This window comes from Cibotium barometz, chromosome 31, assembly GCF_041138505.1.
Source record: "Cibotium barometz isolate CiBa-2024 chromosome 31, ASM4113850v1, whole genome shotgun sequence".
NCBI lineage: Eukaryota > Viridiplantae > Streptophyta > Polypodiopsida > Cyatheales > Cibotiaceae > Cibotium > Cibotium barometz.
In genome coordinates, this window is record NC_141076.1 from 51546381 (window position 1) to 51565851 (window position 19471).

A 19471-nucleotide genomic window follows, 5' to 3' on the forward strand; every position below is an offset into this window, starting at 1 on the left:
AGGCTGAAAATCTTCTTCTTCACTCAACACTCAACACACCATATACAAAGATAAGAGTACACATAATATGAAAGGTACTCAACCAATACATACGAGGGTTCTCTATAGTGTGAACCCAACTAAATGAGCTGGCGCTATAACTATGCCAAGTCTCTAGAATGGTTGTCACACAGCCTGTCATCCCACTGGCCGCATATCACCCAAGATCTCACCAACTATGCCAGTGGTGTAAGTGTGGGCCTATCTCCCAGGCGGGTCATTAGTGTCCACCGCCTCACTAGAGCTCAATATCTCAACACTCCCCCTCGAGCTCAACTCCATCTCATGTACACCAAGTGAAGCTCTGAATCTGCGGAGCTTCTCTGTACCCATGCTTTGGTGAAGATGTCAGCTACCTGATCCTGTGTGCTGACACAAAGCATAGGGCAAAGTCCGAATGAAGCTGGCAGATGATGGCAGTACCCCAAGCCTCCAACACATCATTGCAGTGGAAAAGGCTTTTGGCAAGGACCTCAAGCACTCCAAGCGGGTCAAGGAAGATGAATTGATGGAGATGAATCTAGGAACTAATGAGACCCAAAGATGGTCCGAGTCAGTGCCAGATTGAATGTTGAGTTTGAAGAGGAAGTCCAGGTGTTGCTCACGTCCTTTAAAGATGTGTTTGCATGGAGCTACACTGAGATAAAAGGGATTGATCCAATGTTCTACCAACATCGGATCAATCTAAAGGAAGATGCCATCCCTATTCGGCAATAGAGGTACCAGATGAATTCAAACTATGCCAAAAGGGTTAAAGAGGAACTAGAGAAGCTGGTTCATCAGATTCATATAATTGATTGGTTGTCCCTAATCATGATTGTTCCAAAGAAAAACCAGAAGTTGTGGGTGTGTGTGGATTATCAAAAACTGAATGCCACAACCATTTCCTATCCTTCTCCCTTACCGTTCAGATTCCTTGCTTAATGTTGTAGCCAGCCATGAGATGTACTCCTTCTTGGATGGATTCAGTGGATAAAATCAAGTTCAAATGGCCTTAGAAGATCGGCAGAAAGTAGCTTTCATCACACAGTAGGGAGCCTTTGCATCCAACGTAATGACCTTTGGGCTTAAGAACGCTCCCACCACATTTATGTGCATGGCCCAAGAAAATTTTGCTGATTTTCTGACCACTTTCATGTGGGTATTCATTTGCTTATTTCAGTGTTTTTGGGAAATCATCGCAGCATTTGATACACTTGCAGTTGTGCCTACCCAAGTGCCAAGTCTCCAGATTAAGCCTGAATGCGGCTAAGTGTGCTTTGTTGTCCAAAGTAGTATGCTTCTCGGCCACATTGTCTCCAAGGAAGGCATTGGAGTCGACCTAGCCAAGGTAGAGGTAATCCAGAAAGCTCCAATTCCAATAAATGTGAAATAGCTCAGAAGCTTTTTGGGGTAGGTCAGAGGGCGCAGCTGCATGCTCCGGTATCTGGCTCACGTAGCTGTCCCCTTAAACCAGCAAATCAAAGCACCTTTGACCCAATAGGTGTAGAAGACATTGTGTTTCAGCGTCTCAAGCTCATGTCTGAAGCACCTGTCATCCAAGCCCCAAACTGGGAATCTCCCTTTCACGTCTTCGTGGATGCCTCTGATGTGGCAATTGGCAGCATTCTCATGCAGGAGTCTGAAAAGAAATGGTTCTGGCCAGTCTACTATGCTAGTTGAAGGCTCTCCAATGCAAAGTGGAATTACTCAACCACACACCAGGAAGCCCTTGGCATGATCTACTGAGTCTCACCAAGTTTTGACACTACTTGTTGCTAGGTAACAAGTTTACCTTTCATGTGGATCACTCTACCTTGTTGTACCTAGCGTACAAGCAGAGTTTGGCAGGCAAACTGGCAAGGCAGATGCTAATACTCCAAGAGTTCGAGTTCACAATAGTGCACACCCCGGGTTCAAATCATACAGTATCGGATTATCTATCCCGGCTGGAATCCAGAGAAGCCCCAAGCAGAGTAGCAGATGACCTACCAGATGCCAAGCTATTCACAAACTGACATAGTCATCCCAATTCCCCAAACCTAGTATGATGAAATGCTAACATTTGTTGCCACAAGTCTGATAGAGGATAATCTTTCCAGAGATCACAAACGGAAGCGGATTGTGGTCCACAGCCGGTACTTCCAAGTGATAGCTAGCCAATTATACAAGAAGGAGACTAATCAGATCCTGCGGCAGTGCATTCCACCACATGAACAAGAAGCTGTCCTCAGAGAAGCTCATTAAGGAATTAGTGGTGACACTTCACCGGAAAAGTAACCGGGAGGAAAATCCTACAAGTGGCCGACTATAATCGGTGATTCCTATAGATGGGCCAAGCAGTGTGACGTATGCCAACATCTCGGCCAGTCGACAGAGAGAAGATGCCGCACAACCCGATCCTTGCCCTTGAACTATTCCAAAAATGGGACCTCGACTTCATCGGCCCGTTTAAGCCACTAGCCTGCTTCACATGTAACAAGTACATCCTAGTGTGGCCATAGATTATAGCACCAAGTGGGGTAGAAGCTCGAGCACTTTGGGATAACACAACCAAGTCAACTGCCAGATTTCTCTACAAGATGGTAATCACTCGGTTCAGATGCCCGATCGAACTGATTACTGACCACAAGGCAAGCACTTTGTAAATGATGTTATTTAAGGAATTGGTCACTCAGCATCTCATCATCCATAAAGGATCCACAGTGTATTACCCACAGGCCAATGGTCAAGCCGAGTCAACCAACAAAATCCTCAAGCAAATCCTCACAAAGTTGGTCAATGAAAACTACACTGACTGGGATGAAAAGTTATACTCAGCTTTATAGGCTTTCCGCATAACATACAAGGTCTCAACCGGAATGACCCCATTCAAACTAGTATATGGCACACAGAGGCAGTGGTACCAATGGAATTCCTAGTGCCGAGCCTCCGAATTTCTATTTCCGAGAAGTTAAGCGCAAAAGAGTCCCTGCAGCATCGCCTCGACCAGCTCCTTAAGCTGGATGAAGAACGCTTAAAGAGCTTCTTTGTCATCCAGCTGCGATGAAGAACGCTTCAAGAGCTTCTTTGTCACCCACAGTTGTACAAAAGAGGAGGTAAAAGTGGGTCAATCATCGCCACTCCAAGTTTCGCATGTTTAAGAAAGAAGATCCGGTCTTGTTATTCCAATCTCGCATGGGTCCGCATTTGGAAAAGCTGAAGCTCCGGTGGATAGGACCATTCTGGGTAGTGGAAAAATTCTCTGACAACACCTTCCTACTCGACATACTCAACGGGGAGCGATTTCAGAAGCTAGCTACCACCTGCGCGACTGATGCCACCTAATCCCTTCATCGATGATGCAGGCAGCTCCACTAACCCACTACCTGGGTATCCATCACCTTGATGACATTGCCCCTCTCCAAAAAATCATGAAAGATTCATCTCAAGTGCCGAGCAATGTGATGCAGCCCCATCAAGAATTTTCAACCATTGCATGCCAATCATGCACGGTGATTTTAAATCACCACAAATCCCAATTAATTCTTGTGTCTCTATCTGTTTGCATGCAGCACCTCTTCTCACTCAAAGCCTCAACCTTTCACGTTGCCAAATACCTTCTACATCCTCTCTCGCAAACCACCTGCTGCTTTGCACCCAGCCATGGTGACCTTCGCACCTTTCTCTCTAGCACCATCACCAACACTGATGGTGCACCGTAGTAGTGGATGGGCAACAAAAACACCAACTTCTTGGAGAATAGCAACACACATATGAAGAAGGGCTAGCTCTGCTAACCCAAGAAAACCTCACCCCAGTTGTCCTCCTCAAAACTGAAGTACTGCCCGTCTATACGCCCGCACCCTACGAGGTACAACACACTCCAAAAGTCCAACAGAGCCGAGTTCCTCCTTCTAGTTCTAGGTATGGTGGCTGAGGTTACCATTACCCTGCAGAAGAAGGCAGCACACCTACGGTGGCTTCCAAAGCCCTTACTAGGGGTTTCTACAATGAAGGCCAGTCATCTGGTGGTGGCGGTAGAGACCTTTACAACAAACGGAGAGGACAAGGTGGGCCAGGAAGAACACCGCCTTCTTCGCAAGACTGGAGATCGAAGGGTGGGTTCCAAAGGCCAGCTTCTAGCTAATGACGATCTGCAAGCAAGGCAATCATGGCTCTGGTGATGGCAAGCGAGGTTACTTTGAAGGGAGAGAGCAAAGAAGCCAACATTCTGGAAGATGGAGGGTTGGCAACCATGGCAACAAAAGACCAGCTGCAAGAGGGCAGCACTGTTATGAAGCTACTAGCCGCAAGGTAGTGGAACCAGACACTAGGGCTCATGTTCACTTATCTGGGCAGCTCCTTTGCCTCTCCCATGTCAGTGTTGCTACCAAATATAGTGGGTATATCACTAGAAGAGGCAGAGGCATCCTCACCTCAGCCCAAAGAGAGCATCCCTTTGCCCTCTGAAGTAAGTGAAGTTAGGAAAGCAACCGAAACATGGGAAACGGCAATGCCTACAACATCAAAGTCTGTTCCCAAGAGGCCTATCTAGGAACTGGCCAAACAAAACCCGGAGGCAACTATCGACATGAGAAATCTGCAACTATTAGCTGTGCTCAAGGATTATGCCACAGCTCTTCAGAAGAACCATGACCAGCTGCATGATCGTTTAATCACCATGATGATGTCCTACAAAGAGCAGCAAACAGAGCGACAAGAAAGACAAGGATGAGATCCTTGCTCACATCAAGGAACTCAAGGCAAGCTCACTTAGAAGAAGCCAATCATACCCCAGAATTTTTCTTTTGTGAGTTTTCTTTAGAAACCAATCCTCAGAATTTATCTCATAGAAGGCATGCTTCATCTTCCGCCTTCCAGATCTCTCCTACCACATCAAGGGCAAGATGTGCCTGCCACACTGGGTTCAGAAGTCTAGGCAGTAAGTGTGCTGCTGTGCAGTCATCAGTAAAGCCTCTCCAGGAGGCTGTGATCAAAACTCCCCCAAGCATGTTAGATGCTAAGGAGCATCTAACATGGTGCCTATCTCTGGGTAATTGCCATCGACACAATGTTAAGGAGCGCCTAACACTCCGGAACACTGTAAAATTTTTGGGTTCAAGTCGTTGGATTGGGAATTTAACCCACCGGGCATGCCAAGTGTTGGTCGTAGGTTGGCCTGTGCTACAGGCCACAATCGCCTTTCCTCCACAGAGCCGCATGTCAACACCACCAATTGTCAGGGCTAGCTGAATGTTAGCTAGAGTACTTTATTACAAGAACGGTGCTTCCTTAACACCCAGTCCACGCACCTTACCATCGAGGGAATCACAATACCAATGGATACTACAAGCAAGCAGTATCAACGGATGAATCTTGAACTTTCCAAGGCTGGCCTACTGATTGTATCATATTTTCTCTTTGGAATAAAGCAAGATTGTTCTGTTCTCTTTATGTATATATGTCTTTCTATTTTGTGTCTCCGTATATTCATTTTCATTCAGGTATTATGCTTAGTAGGGTTATTTGTTAAGTCATCGATGTCTTTGTACCATTCATTATGCGATCAGTCAAGCAGTTTTTCGTAGCGTGTAGACTATTTGTATTATGTTGGGTTTGTTTCTACCTGGTGTATGTTGCGCGCATAACCAAATACTCTCAGCAGCAAGTTGCTCGAGGATTAAGCCGTCAATTTTCCCGACAAAAGCTTGTACTCTTTGCCAAGCCCATTCAAACAAACACTTACCAAGTCATCATCTTCCACCAATACATTGAAAGATCCAACGGATTCAACAATGCCCTTGATCTTTAAAGCATACTCATTGATAAACATGGTTTTCTTTTCCATAGTATGCAACTCTTGTTTTAGATGCAATTTTCTTGCCTTTGTGTTGGTCTAGAACATCCACCAGATTCTTCCACACAACTGCTGGAGTGTTGGCATCCTGTAGGTGTTCTATCATCATGTCTCTAACACTAATTGAAAGCCATATATGAATTTCCTTGCACCCTAGTTCTAATCTTTGAATGCCTTTATGTTTGCTGGAGTGGCATTCTCTTCAGAGACAACTCAAGAGGCTCCTCATCATTGTCTCCTACGACATAGTCCCAAAATCCTTTACCCATAAGGAAATTGGTCATTCTGAACTTCCAAGCATGGAAGTTGTTCTTGTCCAGCCTCTCACTGACAATCTAATTAATTCCATCATACATGTTTTCCTACAACCAATCAAAAAGCTGCAACAAACAATTTATGCACGCAACCTGTAACACGACAGTATCTTCTGTGACTGTTGCAATGGTACTTTAGCACAACCTATAGATCACTAGATCTGACCAAAGTACATGTACATACACCCAATGTCAACAATACATGTGCAAACACTATCTGCACTTCCCAAATGCACTGCTACACTGCAATAACCAAATTTCTACCAAAGACAGTTCTGAACTAGAACTTCTCGAAAATGTCAAAAATACCTTGCAGCAGCAGTGATAAAACGGAGACCGATACATGCCCAAAACGTGATTCTGGTCGCAAAACTATAGTATAGAGTACTGCATACCATACAAGCACCTCTAAGCCCTGTGAAGACATCTCCTCAATCGGAGATGTGTAGCTCCCGGAGCTACCGAGGGGTGTTGTACCTAAGCCAAGAAGGGAAAGAGATGATGATGCTCTTACCCGTGTACCACTTCCTTGCTTGCTTGTTCTTGCCTCCTAAGCTCTCACATGAATTGGAGCTGTGATACCACACATAGAATGTGGGGGAGAGAGAGCTTGAGTTCCTTGCAAGAAAAAAACACACACACATACAAGAGAGTGCAAGACACAAGAGAGTGATGGATGGCTAAATTTGCCTCCAACATTATTGTCGACAATGGGGTTACTAAGATTGGCTGCCTTTGGAAGAGGTGGATGGGATTGGCTGACAGGAGTACCACAGGAGCGTGTATTGGGCATACTAAGATGACACAAAAAATGAGGGTGATCTAAGCATACACAGAGGACACAAAAGAAGGGTGAGATAATCAAGAATCCAAGTTTTGAGAGTCCCATCGAGCGTACTACTCACAACACAAGATAGAATGAAACACAACACAAGATAGAATGAAACACAACAGATACAGAAGAAAGATAGAATGAAACACAACACAAGGAGACAAAGACTACAAGAGGAACAAGATACTTTCACTACTCTAAGAACATGGATAAAAGATTGTCTCACTGTACCATGCACACCCAGCAGCAACCATCACAGTGAGTAGGGACAATGCGCAGCTCAGCTGAATACCAGAGACTGTAGAGCACAAACAACGAGGTATGAGAAAATGTGTGCAGAAACAACGGTTGAGATTCAAGAAGCCATAGACGAAGAAGATGTGCATAAGCTCGATCCTATGATAAGATGTGTGCAGGAACAACGTGTGAGAGTCAAAAAGCCAAAGATGAAGAAGATGTGCACAGGCTCGGTCCTATGATCATATAGGCCTGCAGTGGAGTAGGTGTTATCTACTATCTCTAGAGATGCCCTTGGTGTGGTGTAGCTGGAGTGTCAATACGGCATCAAGCAGCATCTACTATATTCTGAAGATGTCGCTAGAGTGGCAGTGCAGTAGCAAAGCAGTGTTGCGACTAGTGTTAGTGGGGTGGCACGTTCAATTCTAATGCTACACCACATCTTTGACTAGTTGTTCCAAGTTGACCCATTATGGGCACCCTTGCGGCTACACATTTAAGTATAAAGAAGATTAGCTTCCTTTAACATGGGATCTCTTAGGCCTCCCTACACGACCACAAGGCAAAACAGAGAAAAGCTTTCATCTACCAAGAGCAGTTGAGAGTTGCGCAACTTTTGGGTAAAGTAAAAGAAGGCACAACAAGAGAGAGAGAGAGAGAGAGAGAGAGAGAGAGAGAGAGAGAGAGAGAGGAGAATGAACTTGAGAAATATGACCATCATCAACATCTAGAGCTAGCGGTTAATGCTATTATTAATGCCTACAACAATTAATTGCTCGCAAAGGAATGTAGGTGACTACTTATTATAAAGATGCACACATGGCTCAAAGGTAGGCTTCAACAAAAAATAATAGTGCTCGAGGAGTTGGCCAACCACAGTGGATCTACTCAAAGTGATAGGATCTGAGCAAGAAGAGGCGGCACAAGACTCAGTGCAACAAAAGCTAAAATGTCAAAGTTCCTTTGGGCCATCCAAAAATAAACTTCTGAGATTGTATTTAAAAAAACCTTATATATGTCGTGACTATGAACAAGGCAAGATATGTCTTGTGTACATGGATTCCGCAAGTGCAAATGAGTATGCAATCATGTATGTAAGTACGAGGAGAAAAAAAGTGTGCGAAGCTTTTGTGTGTAAGCGGCCATATAAGCACACAAATGAAAACACTCATTAATCAATATTTATACTTAATGTCCTAGCAATTACGAATGATAAGAATTTTTCTTTGTATTTGGTGTTGGTATAAATTGTATGACAAGAAAATCTTTATAGAACCAAAGTAGGTGTGTCCTTAAGGTAGTTAAATTTGGTTGTTTTGACACAATATTCACCCACCTCTAGAATCATGCTTGTGTCTCTAGACTCATCTCATGTATATAGAATCATGGCACATCTGGTAGACTTGCATCTTCTTTCCCACGGACATACGAGCTCAAGTCTCCCAATCCAAGAGATATTTTTGGCCTGGTTTTATAAGTTTTTTGTGGTTTCTTCGACTTGGATGGCGGGCGGTGATTTAGGTTCCTAATCCTGATTAATGGTGTTTGTACAATTGATTGAGTATTTAGTTTTTTTTTTTACTTTGCATGCTTTAAGCTACCAATTTCATCATGCATAAACATAATTTATGAAATCCATGAACAAAAAAACACACTTTTCTCACTCTAATTCACACCAACTAAGCTTGTAGCTTATGTATTCAAAGTCAATTATAAAATTAGTTATAGCTTATAGTTTATAGCTAACTTTACTTGTGAATTTTATATAAAGTTTACTATATAACATGTAAAAAAGTAGTTATAATAGTTTAAATAAAAGCTTACCATGTAATGTGTGAAAAAGTAGTTATAGTTGTATAGCTAACTACTTGTGAAGTTTAAATAAAAGTTTTTCATATAATGTATGAAATTTAGAATAGTTTATAGTTTATAGCCATTAAGACATTTCGGAGGTCATTTGGAGGGCCTTTTAGAGGAGAGAGAAAATAGAGCGCAACCAATGAGGAAGAAGCCAACGTAACATCGAAAAATAGCTCAATTCATTGAAAATTTTCAAAAAATAGTCACGCTCACATTTTATGAGGGTATCTTTTTTTTGAAACGATCAAGTACACATTCAATGTGGGTATCTGTTTCAAATGAGGTACATTTACTTTATTAAATACGGCTTACATCATCATTGGATAAGAAAAAGCACTTTGAAGCTAAACTTTGTAGACAATGGAGTCTATACATTTCTTCTCATGGTATTTTGGTGTAGAATTTGGAGCTTTTGACATCACCATTGCGTCTATAGTGGCCAAAAAGCCCCAAAATGACTTTTGAATCACTTAAATTGGACACCCGAAGAGGCAGAAATGACCAAAACAAGGGGAGAACTAAATCATAGCCAATTGACGTGCATAGAGGCCTTGGCAACTTCGCCCAAGGCCTCTATGCACGTCAATTGGCTATGATTCAATTCTTCCCTTGTTTTGGAATTGGCCAAGGCCTCTATGCGCGTCAATTGGCTATGATTCAATTCTCCCTTTGTTTTGGTCGTTTCTACCGCTCCGGGTGTCCGATTTAAGTGATTCAAAAGTCGTTTCGGGGATTTTTGGCCGCTTCAGGCACATTTGTGATGTCAAAAGTACCAAATTATACACCAAACTACCACTAAGTGTAGATTGTTAGAAGAGTAGCATGAAAGTTTTGAAAAAGGTGCCATATGATGTGAGTGCCTTTTGGCGAACCCTAAACGTTGAGAGTGATGTGTAGCTAGTGCACATATTTCAATACCTTGTCAAATCCACTTTTTTGTAACTTGTAATAGTTTCTTGTCAAGTACACATTTAATGAGGGTATCTTTTGAACATTTTTTCAAGAGAGAAAATAAGAGTTTGTGAATTTCTTAGAAGGCCCTACAAATGACCTCCAAAATTTCCTAATGTAACCTTACTTGTGAAGCTTAAATAAAAGTTTACCATATAACGTGTGAAAAAGTATAGTAGTTTAGATAAAAGTTTACCATGTAATGTGTGAAAAAGTAGTTACAGTTGTTCGTCTTTACTACATCAGTTTTGAGATTCCATATGCAAAGAAAATAGACAAATAAACAAACTTCTCCTTAATTATGTAAATAGCATGAAGAGTACGAATATGAACTCTTTAAAGAGGAATCTCAAGCACAAGCTTCAGATTTGGATTTTTGTGCACTCTATGATGTGAAGGCAAATTGCAATATGAAGATTCACAAACTTTGACATGTCCATGTAATAAATATATGGAGACTTGGAATTAGCTCCTTTATATACATGTGCATGCAATTTTAGGCTGCCAAGATCACCTGTCAAGATGTCGTTCAATCTTATATTCTCTAACACCCTCAACCTCCAAAGTTGTACCATTAGTTTGCTCTTTGATAATGTTTGGTATTTCCATTTGAAATATTCAATATGAAGAATGTCAAGATCTTTGAAATCAATCTATAATTCAAAAAACAGTAAGTGTAAGACAAAGAAAAACTGAAAATATGTTTTAGCTATTTCAAAATCAAACTAACAAAACTACCTCAAAAAGCCCAATCCACCAAATATTGTTCTATGGATACAAGGGTCATTTTTTACTAATATAACAATGGTCTTATTTTTTTCAATCAAAGGATTAAGTGCTTGATTCATCAATGTGATAGTTACTATTTTAGTCTTATTATTTTTATAATTTTACTTTTATCCACCTTTATAAACAAACTTCGATATACCCTATGTTTCCTCATCAATAGATTCTTGGATAGTCCTCAAGTCAAAAAAAAATAAAAAATTATTAGCTTCATTGGAGAAAACTCATTCTTTTTGTCCAAATATTTATCTTGAATATGGAATGGATTTCCTTGAAAAAAAATATTAAATCTCCTCATTTAATACTTCTTATGCCATATGTTATTTTTCACAAAATATTTGTTTCTTTAACCAAGCGTATTATGTAGTGTTTTATCCATTCTAATTGGTTCCAATATTATCCCAAACGCATTTTGAATTATCATTGTGTTCACCTTATTGATGTCCATAAAGTCTTCAACAACTTTCTTTTTGACATTGTTTTACCTTTTAGCATCAAAAGTGTACTATTTGCCATTGCAGCAAACACAAATGAAGAGCAATGTTTTCTTACTAAGAGAGGGTCTACATTCTCTTTAGTTGGATGCAATAGTATCCTAAAATTAATTAAAAAAAGGATTAAGATCTATTATTTCTATAATAAAACAAAAACAAAGTTTCATATATGTTGCAGCTTGTATTCAACCTCCACCACCAATCTTAAGCGGTTCAATATTGCTGATTTTTTTTTATCTTCACCTAATACCCATGGTTAGGTTTCTTTTCCTTGATTTTCAAAGTTATTTTTCAAGGTGTATTATTGTTCTAATTTTGGATTTTTTCTAAGAAGTTATTGATAGTGCCTCTTAATCTCTCTTGCTAAAAAACTCCAAACTAAATGTCATCTTAGAACATCAATTTAAGGAGAGCCACATGATGAGCCATATGATGGTAGGATGATAATACTAAGCCATTAATCCCATCTCTAATAAAATTCATAGTAGATGTGGCATTAAAAAGTACTTGAAAAAAAGATGTGGCATTAAAAAGTACTTGAAAAAAAGATGATGTTAAAGATCTTTACGGTACAAAGAGTCATAAATCCAAAGATCACTTTTTTTATTACTTATTTCATACTAATAAATGTCAATATTTTCAAATCTTCTATATAATTGGATTCTAAATTCGGTTAAAATATTTGTAAAGATTTGGGATTATATTTTAAAATACTAAATGCACGTTCTCTTTTTGTGATTTTATTAACCCTAAAGGACCCATAAAGTGTATGTTTAGCTGGACATTCTTACAAGGACCAAACTACACATCCAAGATCTCCTAGTGATCATAATGCTCAAATCTTATTTATATGCTCAACACCAAGCCAGATTTCTCCACAACTATCCAAGAGCCAATGAGAGTTTGAATGATGTCAATTTTACAGGTTGCAACCTCTAGAATCCTATAATGGTTTCTCAAATGTAGTTATCTTTATAGTAAGACCCAAAGGGACCACACTTTCAATCTAATCATGAGAACATGATTAAGAAAAATAAGGACGATATGTTAATTAATTTGAGTATAACATGAAGCACTCCAACAACTCAAGTCTATAATTGCCAAGTATACATTCATTAGGTTTATCCTGAAGACATCTTATAAAGGCTAAATATCTCTTCATTATAAGGGAGATTTGTTGATTAACATGGAGCATTCCAACAACTCAAGCCTTTTATTTCCAAGTTGAGGTTGTTCACACATCTTGGCCATTAATCATGTACTCGGGGATTTCACCCAAAAATATGAGTATAGCACATGAATTCAAATGAAGGGATTTTTTAATTCAAAATTTTAAGATAAATTTACAAAAATACATTTACAAAAGAGGCTTTTTTTTATTTTGAAAAAAAAAACCTGAAAGTCCATTAAGAAAAAGAGATCATTTTATTCGTGAAAAATTCATAGTTAAGGGGTTTTTTTGATACCCCTTGAACGCACGTAATACATAGGACTTCTTAGTAGTGCACCCCCCGAGATCATGTATCATTAGAAAAGCAAGCAAGACAAAACTTATTGTAATGTTTTAGAACTAGTGAATGGACACTCGGGTCATTTATTCTTGGAAGACCTAGTGAGAAAAGACTTGTGAAGTATATTAGTGATATATTGTAATACTATTTCCCATTTATGCAAGACTAGAACGAGTGTTCGCTCTAGTATTTCTCACCATTTCAACTCTAAGTGTGTGGTGTTATGTTGATGCTTAGGGTTTGGGAAGGCAATGCCATCCCATAAATCACACATTTCTTCTCTCTTCTTTTTATTCTCTCTTCTTGTGGGTCTATGAATTGCAAGCATGTAGACCAAGACCATCCCAACCACATGAGCCATTACTTATTAAAAGCAACAACATTTACAACATACGGAGTCACCTTGATTAATGAAAGTAAGATAACCACTTAAGGAGTGAGCTCTTAACACATAAAATTGAAGCCCTTGACCATGACTCGAGCTTCATTGTTTGGTAACTTTTCCTGAGACCTTGTGGAAACACGTGAATGGTCATTAGTGTTTGTTGTTATTGAATTTATCGCTATTAATGTAGCTATACTAATGATTAATACCATGAATTTATACTTTGGAAGTGTGATTATATCAAACTTTGCCTAATTTGTCCATGTTTGTGCTTTTAAGGTTTGGAAAGGTAAAGACATTCTGTAAATCATGCATTTCTTCTCCTTATCTTCTCATCTCTTCTTTTTATTCTCTTATTGTGGGTCTAGGCATTCCAAGCATGTAGATCACACCTGGAAAGCTCAAACCAAGAGCAAAAGCAAACCCAACGGTGCAACGCACCAAAACATTGCTCTCAGGGGCCCAACAACGAGCATGATCTTTACCTTGCCACCATAGAGGGGGGAAACGCTGATGCATTTTTTTCCGAGACGAGCGCTTCCAGATATGATTCCAAGGGTTATTTCCTATCTGCTCAGAAGCAGTAGAAGGTTTCAAAATCTTGTTGTCCATCCAGACCTCCAAATCACTTCCAGAACACATCTTAAGCAACAAGTTCTCCAACTCCAGAGTCTGCACCCACCACTGCTTGTAGGTACGAGCAGTCCATGCCTCTCTAAATAGCAGCTGCACAAGCTTCTCTCTCTCTCTTGCAATGCCTGTGCTGCAAGCTTCTCTGCTTGTCTTGCTCGTGTTTGTGAATGGCAAAGAGCCACACCGAGTGTCCCATATCCTCGCTTAGTAACACCAACACGTTTTCCACTACTCGCTTTCCAGTTTGTGTTCCAATCATCAGAACTGTAAAAAAACATGTTAGCCAACGGAAGCACCATCGGGCTGAATTCACTGAAGCCTGTCAAGTATCACACCTTGTATCCTGTTGATATCGGATGCAAATGAGAAGTTAATCTTTACCTGTCTCGGGTGGAAGCTCGTGGTAGAGCTGATGGGATGGCAAGAGGTTGGGAAACACTTGACAGATGCTCACAAATTGGTGTTGGATCTGGCAGTTGAGTTAGCTCGTGTCCAATACGCAGTGAAGCTAAGAGAAGCTTGTCTACAGATGGAGGGGTACTAAACTTGATAGATCTAGAGGTAGTGAAGTCACAACTTGCCAAAGGTCCCTTCCATGTAAGGGAGCTTTGTGAAGGTGATAAATCACAATTCTCTGGATACCCATAACCTTTTTGAGAGACCAAATCTGCTAACTCCTTGCTGTCAGCTGTATGCCATTAAGGCCCCATCTTTATGTGATAATTTTGCTGCATTTAATTCTACAGAGAAGTTTCCAGATACCCTTGAAGACTTACTAGTCCCAGCATCAGAAGACTGTTCAGTCTTTGATCCACCAAGCAAAGAGAACGTTATGGATGACTCCATTTCAGCTCTCACAACACCTTCTTTGGCATCTTTGTCCAAAGCATCATCTGAATTCTCCTCGTTGCTGTCTTTTAATTTGGTTAGAGGAAAGGATTCACATTTTGGAGCCTGTTGTTGATCCATTATCCACTGCCATTCGAGCTCTATTTCAGCAGACTTCCCGCAATAATTCTTTGCCACTCTTAAAAAGTCCTGAAACTCTGGCATGGGCGACTTCTCCACAGTTACGTACTGGGAACCATAATCAAGGGGACTACCAGGACCAAATTGCCAGGGCAAATCAGTCTTGTCACTAACACAGCCCCACTGTTCACCAGGCAAAAAGGACAACCCTTCAATTGTATCAATGCCCTTGGACATTGAAATACCCTTCCCTACAGACAGCATCTCATAATGTCTGTAAAGACAAACAATCTCTCTTTCGGATTCTCGGTCAGTCAAGCACCTGTTGGACACTCTGGACCCAGACCTTTTTTCTGCCATTATAAAACTCTCTCTCCCTTAGCTTCCCTGTAAGAACACCCAAACAGAAGTTGATGAATACAAAAACACCTTACACACAAACAAACAGAACAAAAGTTGCAGGTCAAACGTGGCCAAAACAAGATCTATGAGAGATGTATTGACATGTCCATGCCTATGACGTCCCTAAGAAAAGAATAAGAGTGCGTGTAAAAAGAAAGGTAGGTTCAGAAAATATCATGTATGTCAGAATAACCTAAAGGAAGTGGTAATCTTTAGATGAGAGTTTTCTGTTCTGAATTTGTCTTAGACAGCAAGCAAAACTTGAATCGTTCACAAATACATCCACACAGGGCGTGGGCACGGGCACAAGCACAGGCATGGGCACTAGGTCACAGGGGGGCTGATTGCTGCTGGCTTCTGTTGTTCCAAGTGGGCTGAGGGTTGAGGAGACTGAAATCACAAATGAGGGGGGAAGTGGGCCCTTTATAGACGTTGGATATTGGACACTTTCTCATTCAGCCATCTATTTCTCAAATTATTCACGACTGACAAGGGTTCTGCTTGAGATTATTGAAGAACTGACGGCATGTAGAAGCAAGACATGCATGAGACCTCAGATGGACATGACTATTGAGGCTAAGTACAGGGTAGACTAGGTGAGTGTTGGCATCGTAATTCGAGACTAGGGGTCTATTGTCACCATTTGGTCATCTCCATTTCTGGAGCCACTTCTATGGAACTGTCACTCCATAGAGCTGTCCCATGTTTACATGTGGCCAGGCCAGTGTCCCATGTGAAAGGGTCAGTCATCTTGTGTCACATGGACGGGAACCAATTTTGTGCCACCCGTGTGTGACCAGTATCGTGCCATATGAACAGGAGCATGTTTGCTGCCACCCGTGTATGACCAGGATTGCGTCTTACCCATGGGACTGTCACTCCATGGTAGGATTGATATTTGTGCCGAGCTTTGTCTATGGAATTGTCACTCCATAGGAAGGTCCGTGCCAGGACTTGTGTTTTGCCTATGGGGCTGTCACTCCATAGGAAGACCAGGACTTCACATTTCTATTACACCAGTTTTGTGCCCGACAAGAAATTCTTGTATAAGTTTCATGAAAGGGAGATTTCGTCTATTACATGTGCACATGCATTCATGTTTGCATGCATAAACTTGTTTTCGCATGACTTGTTTTCATGTGTTTGCCTACTATGACATGCCAGTACACTGGACGGGGCCGCCCCCAGTGTACCGGGGGTGTGCTCTTAGTTGACGGGTTGGTGTGGTGTGTGAACAAGTGGTAAGTATTGCCTTTTTGGCCTTTTTCAAATATAAAATCTATAAAGTAGTGTTAACCTTAATATTTATAAGGTTGGGTGTTCACACATATTTAAAATTATGATTGGACACCTTTCAATGTGGGTGCCCAAGGATTAACCATTGCTTAAGGCCTAATAATATTTAGACTAGGGATTGCATGGGAAAAATTCCCTCCAGCATGTGGATGGCTGTATGGGGGTGGTTTATTTGATCACTTAACCCATACAAACTGTCACAAATCCCTATATTCTAGGGACATGCGGATGCGTGTCAGGCCTAGAAACATGCGGATGCATGTATGTATTATACCTGGGCATGTGTATGGATCATATGAGTGGATGCATATGAGTCCAAGGACATGGCAGGACATTTGTGGACTTTCGGGCGGTGCCCGTGTGGATTCCGGCCATGCACACATGGTGTGTTATGATGGCAGGCGGAATATTTTCAAGTACAAGAATGATGATAGGTGGTTCTCCAAGTTTACATGTGCACAATGCATAAATGATGCATGCCATAACTTTATTTTACTTTGTGTGACATTGTCTTGCTGCCTGGACAATGCTTGTTATTTTGGCTTGTGAAGCCCGAGGGACCGGGGACGCCCGGGCACCTTGTGGACACGTGTGTGCACTCCTGCTTGGGCCTAAAACTGTGGGCTTATGGGTTTTGCAGGTGGTAAGTGCGTCCACACTCAATTTACAGCTTATTTCATTTACTACTAAAGTTTATTGGTTTGCAGGTCCACACTCATTAATAAGTGGCCGGACAACTTATAATGCGTTCGCATTTGGTTGGACCAAAATTAATGAAGTCCGGACAGCTTATGGCCATTTCCCATTTGGTTGGACCTAAACCTATACAAACAGGACAAATGGAGCACTATGGGCTGGACACCTACCTGGACACCTTATGGGGACACTTGTCAGCCATTATGTGTACCCACCAAGCCCCATAGGTGGCACTGAAGAAAGGCGCCTCCTTCAAGAGACCATTTGGGCTGTTTTATTCATAACTCAACACATTGGAGAGCTGATTGAAGCTTTGGGAGTTGCTATAGGGCTGGTTGCTTGCTTCCCGGACTCACACAAGCTTGGATATCGATCCCCACACTCTTCTAAAGGGCTGGTTGGTAAATTTCAGACCTGTATTTTCTGGTTATTGCGAGTTTTGGGCTGGTTACAGGTGTCCAAAGTCAACTTGGACAATACAGGACAGCTCTAGGGACCTCCACAGGGCTGTAGGACCCTTAACAGGTGGATTTCTCGCGATGGAAAGTTGCTGTTTTGGACTGGTTATTGCATAAAACAGGCTGGACAGCAATGGAATATGTGAGCATGGATGTGTCTCAAGGATTCCTGGTGTAACAGGTGTTTAGGGCAAGCATTGGGAACACTTGCTCGCGGAGAACACAGGTTTCTGGATCAATTTCTCGCGTGGAAACAGGGCCTAAAGATCCATTTACATCCTGTGCAGGGCGGAGTACCTGTGAGGATTGTGATACTCTTGTGCAGGGCGGATGTACCTGTGAAGAGGCTTGTGCAGGGCGGATGTACCTGTGTGTAGGGCGGATGTACCTACAGATTCTCTTGTTTGAGATGTATTCATACATGATGTATTTGGAAGACTCAGGTGCAGGCTGGTGGTGAATCCCCAGGCACCCATAATCTTGTACTTTGTAGACTCTTTTGGTAATATAACCTAAAGGGGGGGGGTCAGCCTATCATCGGCCCCTTTATGTGGTGTACTGTCATTTTCAGCTTTGTGGTTGTAATGCTCAATTGTTAAGTGCTCAGAAATCTTGTTCACATTTATACGATTCCAATTCACGCTTCCGCCTCCCGTCACATTGGTATCAGAGCTCAGTTTTTCTCCTCATTGGAAAACGGTCTTGAGACTTGGAATCATAAGTGGTGACCTGATTTGAGTATCATGGACAGCCACATTTTTGACAGTGTGGAAAACACACAGGACCGTGAATTTCATGGTACAAAGGATGCAAGAGATGCTGCAGGCAATGATGTCTATGGAGATGCAGGTACTCATGACACTATGCATTCTGATTTGGAATCTTTGAGGCGTCAAGTGCGACGCTATAGGGCTGAAACCGAAGAGCTTAGGTCATTGAAAAATGACCCGGATGTACAAAGGGTGTTGGCTGCGAAGGCAAAGGCTTCGGTCCATGAAGTCACTTTTGAAGCAATTGCAAAGGAAATGGATGTTGAGAAACCCCGAGAGCTTGCACTTGCATACCTAATGGTTAAGGGTGATGTATACACTGAAGCAGATGGTAGTTTGGCTTTCAAGAAGCCACCCCTCATGGCTGCCCATGGTGATGCACATGATGCACAACAAGCAGAAAGAGCACAGCAAGTGCCAAATGCTGAAAGGACAAGAGTCCCTGGTGCTAGGCTTGATGCAGGTCAAGAGAAGAGTAAGGATGAGGGATCCTCTACTCATTCCCGCTATGCTCCAAGAAGACATGTCCGTTCTCGTGTTGAGCTTTCCACTCATTTGGAGAGTGTGACTCAAGAGAGAATGAAGAGGGATCGTGAATCTTCATCGCGGCATCATCATCATGCAGATGAACAGGATGTACATAGGGAAGCATATAGAAGGAAGAAGCCTCGAGAGTTCAAATCCGGTGACAAGGATGTAAAGTTTGAAAACTTTCAGGGACGGATGGACTCTACCAAAGCACTTGCTTTCATTAGACAGTTTGAGATAGCTTTTTGCAATGAAGACTTTTCGGAAAAGTCTATGCTCAGGCATGTGGGAATGCATCTCAAGGATACGGCAAGTGATTGGTGGCTTGCAAAAATACTTGATGGAAGTGCTGCCCCAACTTGGTCTTCTTTCAAAATTCAGTTTTATGATCAATTCTTACCACCAAACTTTGCAAAGGATGTACGCAAGGAGTGGGATTGGCTGTCCCAAGATGAGGGAGAGTCCGTTGCTTCATACATAGCAAAGTTTTGG

At 41.6% G+C, this 19471-nt stretch overlaps 1 pseudogene across 1 annotated transcript in view; it reads right to left on the minus strand.

Annotated features, from left to right (window-relative positions):
* Positions 1-13157: 13157 nt before the first annotated feature.
* Positions 13158-19471, minus strand: part of LOC147621024 (uncharacterized) — a 37786-nt pseudogene continuing 31472 nt past the window's right edge. Inside the window, exons 2-3 of the transcript XR_015270034.1 lie at positions 14242-15216; positions 13158-14124 (exon numbers count right to left, since the gene is read on the minus strand). The product of XR_015270034.1 is annotated as an uncharacterized LOC147621024 (transcript). The remainder of the gene's footprint in view (positions 14125-14241; positions 15217-19471) is intronic.